This window comes from Leucoraja erinacea, chromosome 38 (genome assembly GCF_028641065.1).
Source record: "Leucoraja erinacea ecotype New England chromosome 38, Leri_hhj_1, whole genome shotgun sequence".
Classification (NCBI taxonomy): Eukaryota; Metazoa; Chordata; class Chondrichthyes; order Rajiformes; family Rajidae; genus Leucoraja; species Leucoraja erinaceus.
Window position 1 is genome coordinate 845,072 of NC_073414.1, and position 7,945 is coordinate 853,016.

The window sequence follows — 7,945 nt, forward strand, 5'->3', positions numbered from 1 at the left end:
AAGCCAAGCAAAACAAAACAGAAGTCAAGAAACATATCATGCAGCCAGGAATGAAGGAGGCCATTGCTTGTTCCACCCCAGGTACTGATCGCACCCCAGGTACTGACATATCAATATCTCTGATGATATTGGCTCCCTATTTGAGGTGTGGCCTTAATAAGGCAACCTATAACATGTAAGACCCACACCATCTTGGCCATGCTCTCATTTAGGAGTAAAATGAGAGCATGGCCAAGATGGTGAAGGTCTTACATTATGAAGAAAGTAAAGGAGCCTGAAAACCTAGACCTCCTCCAGGGTAATCCATAGGGCCCCCCAGTTTGCTGGCTGACTGGACATCCAGGGAGCGGTCCCTTCACACACTCCCATGAAGGGGCAGCATGGGTCAGATCGGTCTGGGAGACAACAGTTACATGGGGAGGGGGAGGTGAGGATTGATGTGGGTGAAGAAAAGGGCAGCTAGCCAAAAACCTCTGTCATTCCCATCATTGGAAGCCAAGGAGATTCCCAGGCAAGTTTAGCTCCTGTCCGACCAGAATTTTACCCAGGGCAGGAGAATCAAAAACCAGAGGACAAAGGTTTAAGGTGAGATGTGCAAGATTTAATAGGGGGGTGGTGTATATATGCAACGAGTTGCCAGAGGAGGTAGTTCAGGCAGGTAACTACCTAACTTGCCCATGCAGACTAACATGCCCCATCCGCACTAGTCCCACCTGCCTGCATTTCTTTCATGTATCTCTAAGCCTATCCTATCCATGTACCTGTCCAAATGTTTTTTAAACATTGTGATAGTACCTGGCTCAATGATCCCCTCCGGGAGCTTGATCCATATAGTGACCACCCTTTGTGCAAAAAAATACATGGATAGGTGACTTGGTAGGTTGGAATCCTCCTTTAGAACAAAGAAGAAGGGTTCAATCCTGAAACATCGCCTATCTACGTTCTCCAGAACAGCTGCCTGACTCCAGCACTTTGTGTCCTTTTTAGCCTTGTGATAAACCTCTTCTGCATCGTGTCCTGTTGTAATGGGGCAAGAACTGCACACAAACTACGTGAGAATGGAATTGTTCCATTGCTGGTGTATATGAAAATTATACATTCTTGACTTGATGTGAAACAGAGTGGGTCCCTGCATTCTTCTCACTATCCCTCTGAACTCTGTCTCTCTCTCTCCCTCTCTCTCCCTGTCTCACTGTCTCTTTCTATGTTTCTCTCTCTGTCTCTGTCTGTCTCTCTGTCTCTCTCTGACTCTCTCTGCCTCTGACTCTCTCTGTCTCTCTCAATCTGCAGACGGGGAACTCCTGCCCCCTGCTGGTGCTTCAGAAGCCGACATCAGCCGATACTACAGGGAGCCAACCCCGTTCGGTGTGCTCTCTGCCTCTGCCAGTTCTCTGTCACCACATCATGGGGTTGCTTCAGGTGATTAAATCGGAGATACGCTCTCATCTCGCTGCTACCGTCGGAAATAAGGTGCAGGCGACTTAAAACTGACCTCCAGGTTGATAAACAACTTTTGACAAATACAGCATGGAGACAAGCCCATTGAGTTCATCGATAACCTGTTCTCATTAGTTCTATGTTGTCGTACTTTCTAATCCACCTCCTACACACTTAAACTATAAACTCGCACGCCTTTGATATGTGCAAGGAAACCAGAGCACCTGGAGGAAACCCACATGGTCACAGGCAAACAGACAAACTCCACTCACAGGCAGCGCCCTAGCTCAGGATCGAACCTGCGGCTTTACCCACTGCGCCAGTATGCAGTAATTTAGCAGTGTAATATTGCTCTGATGTCATGACTGTAATATTGGAGGAGTGCACAACTCGAACCTCAATTACAAACTTCTTTGGTTGGTACTAAGGACTTTGTGTTTTTTTACACAAGTATTGTGTTTTTAATTTATTGAAGTTTTGTCGATTCTATATTTATCTGGGTGTGTAACGATTACAGGTCTGTTATGCTGCTGCAAGTAAGAGTTTCATTGTACCTTTACGGAACATATGGCAGTTAAACACTCGACACTAGGCTGAGTTTGAGATGTCTGGGGTTGAATCAAAATCTTGTTTTGGAGAAAGTTTCTCCAGCTGCAGTTTGCTGCCGTCGCCACCAGGAGGAGCAGCAGCCGCAGTTTAGTTTAATTTAATTTATAATTGTCAAATGTACAGTGAAAATGCTTTTTGTTGTGTGTTATCCAGTCAGCGAAAAATCTATACATGATACACGCACGCCGTCCACAGTGCACAGATACAGGATAAAGGGGATAACGTTTAGTGCAAGACAAAGTCCAATGATGTAGATGGGAGGTCAGGACCGCTGTCCAGTTGGTTAGAGGACGGTTCAGTTGGGAAGAAACTGTCCCTGAATCTGGAGGTCTGGGTTTTCATATTTCTTTACCTCTTGCCCGATGGGAGAGGGGAGAGGGGAGAAGAGGGAGTGACCGGGATGAGACTGGTCCTTGATGATGCTGCTGGCCTTGGCCAGTCGATGAAGGGAGGTTGGTTTTTGTGATGCTCTGGGCTACATCGGAGGCTGAGGGAAGACTTGATAGAAGTGTATACTATTATGAGAAACTTAGATAGTGTAGTCAGAACCTTTTTCCCGGTATTGAAATGAAAGACTAGCTTTAAAGTCAGTGGGGAAAGTTTGAAGATGAAGTGCAGAGCACGTTTTGTTTTCACAGGGTGTTGTGGGTGACTGGAACATGCTGCCACGGGTGGGGATGGAGGCAGATATGATCATGGCTTTTAGATTCGCCCATGGAATGGAGGAATATGGATGACATGCAGGACGACGAGATTTGTCAGCACAGACATTGTGGGCCGAAGGGCCTGTTCCTGTGTTGTACTGTTCTACTTTCTACGTTCGTCTGTGAGGCCGATATGCATCTGTTTCACAGTCTGCTGAGTATCATTCTAAAGTGAATTAGAAGTGTGATTGTGTGTTAATAAAAGGAATATCCAATTTATGGTTATTAATTTCAGGTATGTTGATTATTATATTATATCTTTATATGTGTGTTATTGGCTTTATGGGCCCCTTTAATCTGCAGTTAGTAAGATTTTAACTGTTCTGTTGCTGCTACATATGCCAATTAAATACTCTTCACTGTCGGAGACACAAGGAACTGCAGGTGCTGGCTTACAAAAAATAATGCTGGAGAAACTCAATGGGTCAGGCAGCATCTCTGAAAAACTTGGCTGGGAAACATTTAGAGGGATATGGACCAGATGCGGACAAATGGGACTAGCTTAGATGAGGAGTTATATTCAGCATGGATTCGTTGGGCTGAAGGGCCTGTTTCCGTGCTGTATGAATCTATGATTAGACTGGAAAAGTTGGAGTGGTATCCACTTTAGCTTCCTCTGGCACCTCGTTCCAGATACAAACTACCCTCTGAGTGAAAAAATTACCCTTGAGGTCCCTTTTAAAATTCTGGGGAACAGATCTTTTGGAGGCTGCCGTTGGTTCTGCCTCACTGCCCCTTCAGGCAGTGTGTCCCAGACCTCTGTTGCATGATGACTCCACCAGTCATTGTTCACAACTCTCATCAGTCCTTCTGTCAGTCATATCTTCCCAGATTTAGAATCCATTACCCTGAGAGGAAAAAGACCATCAATGTTAAGCAGCCTTTCCTTGGGATTGTCCTGCCCGTGTTCACCATGTCTGTCTCCAACTGTGTGTCTCGTGTCATCTCATCTCAGGAGCTGAGGATAAAGGAGCAGAAGCAGACACGGGAGAGGCAGCAGCAGCTGTTCCGCCTGTGATCCATCAAGGGGGAAGTGAGGCAACTGGAGCTGAGACGGGCAGAGAAGAAAGCCGAGCGCACAGAGAAACGGAAAGTAGAAGCCAGCAAGCCTCGCCGTCTGGGCCGCTTGAAGTGAGTGTTCCCGCATTGCCTCTGGGAGTGTCTGCCTACAGTGGAGTCTGATACAGCAAGTTGCCCCTGAAATCCCTCCATCTACATCTCTCTCCACTACTCTTGACACTCTAGTTTTAAGAATACTTAACCCTAGGAAAAAGACTGTTAGTGTTCACTTTATCCATGCCCCTTATGATATTACACACCTCAATAAGGTCATCCCTCAGCCTCCTATGCATTGAAAAAAGCCCCAGCCTGTCCATCCTCTCCCTACAACTCAAGCCCGCAAGCCCAGGTAACATCCTTCCTGTAGGTGGGTGAACACACAGTGCTTTAAGTGTGGTCCACCAACACCCTGTACAGCTGCATCATGATGACCTAAACAGTACTCACTAAGTACTTACTTATTATTCAATACCCTTCCCAATGAAGGCAAGTGTCAGAGTGGGCCTTAGGGCTGTGTTTCTGGGATTTGGTCCTGGTACTGAGGTGTCACCGTGAATCTGGGTTGTGTGGCTCTCGGGGGTGAAAAGGTTACATGTAATGATGATAAATGTCCCCGTGAACTTGATGAAGTTTGGTTTTATATTCACATCTATCGAGGTACGGTGTAAAGCTTTGTTTTGCATTCTGTCCAATCAGATTAAATAATACCAAAGATCACTTCAATTAAGCCAAATTCAAGTTTACTAGGTGAGAGAAATGGGGCAAGTTCAGAGTGTGGGATGTAATTCTCAGCATTGTAGCGCACCAGTTCCACAGGCAAAATCCAATGTCCGCAATGGGGGAGAAGGCAGCACAATGACACAGCATAGAGTTGCTGCCTTACAGCTCTAGAGACCCAGGTTTGATCCTGACTACAAGTGCTGTGTGTATGGAGTTTGCATGTTCTCTCTGTGACCATGTGGGTATTCACAGGGTGCTCATTCACATTGTCTAAAATGTGAATCAGACATTAGCCCAGCTTATGGAAGGACTGATAACAGAGGTAGTTTCAGAGACCGGTGATGCATCTTTTCAAGCTTCTGTACCTTCTGCCCGATGGGAGCAGGGGGGAGGAATGACCGGGATGGGACAAGTCTTTGATCATAAAACCCCTCCCACCTGTATCCACCTATCACTGAAGAAAGGTCTCGATCTGAAATGTGACCCATTCCTTCTCTCCAGAGCTGCTGACTGTCCTGCTGAGTTACACCAGCACTTTGTGTCATTTTTTGATTATGTTGGCTACTTTCCTGAGGCAGCGTAAAGCGTAGATGGAGTCAGTAGTGGGGAGTGTGGACTGTGTGATGGACTGGGCTACATCTACAATGGTGGGGAGTGTGGTCTGTGTGATGGACTGGGCTACATCTACAATGGTGGGGAGTGTGGTCTGTGTGATGGACTGGGCTACATCTACAATGGTGGGGAGTGTGGTCTCTGTGATGGACTGGGCTACATCTGCAATTTCTTGCAGCCTTGATCAGAGCTGTTTCCAAATCGAGCTGTGAATCAACTCTTGCATATACTTTCTAAAGTGCATGTGTAAATGTCACTGAAAACATAATTGAAAGAGAAGATAGGAAACAAGAACCAAGTGAACGGGACTGGCCAACATCTCCTGAGGAGCCAGGCAGCAAACTGTTGGGATTCCAGAATGATCGGAGAGTGGATCTTGGGAGTTTTCTATATTTAGGTAATGAAGTGGAGCATTGGGGAAGTAGTGCATGGGATATGTGCTGGGGTTATGTCCCCATGACAACGTCCTCTCCCACCCATCTAATTGTGCAGCATACAGGTAATTATATCCGAACAATTCAACGAGCATTGTAGAGAGGAAATCTGAGTAGGCTGTTTGTATCAGCAGCCTGGGCTGTAAGTTGATACAATCTCCCATAGCAACCCAGCACAACGCCAGCCCATTACTAGACCCCAGTCCTCATGGGACACTCACTGCCTGAAGATACTTATCTCAGGAAGGGCAACAATGACTTCAGAGACATACAGCACAGAACAGTGGTTCAATCCATGTACCTGCCCAGAGATGTGGCCTGACTTGCTGAATTACTCCAGCACTTAAAACTGCCCATGTGTCTTTTAAATGTTGTTATAGTACCTACCTCAACCACTTCCTCTGGCAGCTCGTTCCATATACCTACCACCCTCTGTGTGAAAATGTTGGCCCTCAGATCCCTATTAAATCTTTCCCCATCACCGTAAATGATCTGGTCGTCTGGTTCTTGATTCCCCTATCTGGGGTAAAGGGGTAGGGGAACCTTGATGGCGACTATAACGTCGCAAAACTTCACAAGAAGGAAACGTCATCTGTCTATTCCCTCCACAGATGTTGCCTGACCTGCTGACTTACAGCGCCAGAGGCCCGGGTTTGATTCTGACTATGGGTGCTGTCAGTACAGAGGCTGTACGTTTTCACTGTGACCGTGTGGGTTTTCTCCGGGTACTCCACACTCCAAAGACGGACAAGTTTGTGGGTTCCTTGCCTTTGGTTCAATTGTAAATCGTTCCTAGTATGTAGAAAAGCAGAAAATAGGAAGGACATTTGTGAAATTGAGGGAATGTAGTGTAGGTTCATGAGGTTAATTCCTGGAATGGCGGGACTGTCATTTGTTAAAAGAATGGGGGGACTGGGCTTGTATACACTGGAATTTAGAAGGAATAGAGGGGATCTTATTGAAACATACAAGTTTATTAAGGGATTGGACATGCTAGAGGCAAGAAACATGTTCCCACAGTTTAAGAATAAGGGGTAGATCATTAAGAACGGAGATGTGGAAACACATTTTCACCCAGAGAGTTGTGAATCTGTGGAATCCTCTGACTCGCAGAGGCAAATTCTCTGGATGCTTTAAAGAGAGAGTTAGATAAGGCTCTTAAAGATAGTGGAGTCAGGGGATATGGGAGAAGGCAGGAACGGGGTACTGATTGTGGATGATCACAGTGAATGGCGGTGCTGGCTAGAAGGGCCGAATGCCCAACATCTGCACCTATTGTCCATTGCCTGTTGTTAGTGTCGCTGGTCGGCATGGACTCAGTGGGACGAAGGGCGTGCTTCCGTGCTGTATCTGTAAAGTCAAGTAAATCTGACCTTGCGGTAGCAAAGCAGACACAAGCAACTGCAGATACAGGGAACTGGATGGAGCACAAAGTTCTTGAAGAACTCAGCAGGTCAGGCTACATCTGTGGAGGGAATGGAGATATGTTGTTTCCTTCTTCAGACTGATGGAATGGGGTATGTAGGGGGGATGGGTGGGTGGGAGAAAGCTGGAACAGAGAGGCAATCGATTACTAGGCTTTACCCCACCCATACCCCTCTATTCCTGCTTTCTATCCCCTCCTACATTGGTGTGAAGAAGGAACCGGACCTGAAATGTCACCTGTTCATTCCCTCCACAGATGCTGTTCCTCCAACACTTGGTACATCAGGTGACCCTAAACCCGGTCAAAGAGAAGGTTTCAAGAAATGTCATTAATGGAGAGAGAGGGACACAGAGGTCCCCAACACCCCTCCCGCCTCTGTAACCACCTCCGGCCTCTGTCATTTCCATATTTATGATTTTCACAGATTTTATTTACTTCACAATTGTTTGACATGTCAAGATTCTAAAATCTACATTTACCTCCCTATCACCTTGACTCACCCTCCCTCCCACTCTCTTCCCCCTCTCTCCTCTCGCACCATCTCTCACCCTCTCTCACCCTCTCTACCTCTCTCACCCTCTCTTCTCTCTCACCCTCCTCCCACTCTCTTCCCCTCTCCCTCTCTCACCCTCTCTCTCTCTCTCTCTCTCTCCCACCTCTCTCTCTCCCCTCTCTCTCCTCTCTCACCCTCTCTTCTCTCTCCCTCTCTCACCCTCTCTCCTCTCTCACCCTCTCTCACCCTCTCTCACCCTCTCTCACCCTCTCTCACCCTCTCTCCTCCTCTCACCCTCTCTCACCCTCTCTCCTCTCTCACACCCTCTCTCACCCTCTCTCTCCCTCCTCTCCTCTCTCCTCTCTCCCTCTCTCACCCTCTCTCTCTCACTCACCTCTCTCTCCCTCTCTCACCCTCTCTCCTCTCTCACCCTCTCTCACCCTCTCTCACC